Here is a 518-nt window from a genome sequence, read left to right on the forward strand (position 1 = left end):
GGGGTGGGGGCGGGCGGGGCCTGCCATTGGCTCCCGCGCCACCCGGGCAGCATCGCTCTCCAGGGGCTCGCTCTGCCAGGGCCAACTTTACAAGGGAAGCAATTATTTCTTTTTTTTTTTTTTTTTTTTTTTTTTTTTCCCCCAGCTGAAACAAAGACGAGGGCTCGAGCGAGCGAGAGCACGGAGAAGAAAACAGAAGCGGGGGGGAGAGTGGGCTGGAAAAAAAGCCCACACAAACCCACGGATCTTGAAACAAGAGGGAAGGATAAAAAAGAAATCGGAGGCTGCAGAGGTAGACGTGGAGATGGGAGGATGAAAAATTGCAAAGGGAAGAGGCGGCAGCAGGGAACGGAGCAGGGAGCTCAGCCGTGTCACATGTATCACATCCCCGGAGAGCCACCGGCCACCCCGACAGCCCACCGAGGCCACCCGGGACGATGCAGGGAACCTACAGGGGGCCAGTCTCTCGTGGGCCGGGGCTCTGCGGAGAGAGGAGACAAGGGCTCGGCTCCCCAGGA

The sequence above is a fragment of the Corvus brachyrhynchos genome, unplaced genomic scaffold (genome assembly GCF_000691975.1).
Source record: "Corvus brachyrhynchos isolate BGI_N302 unplaced genomic scaffold, ASM69197v1 scaffold4, whole genome shotgun sequence".
Taxonomy (NCBI): Eukaryota; Metazoa; Chordata; class Aves; order Passeriformes; family Corvidae; genus Corvus; species Corvus brachyrhynchos.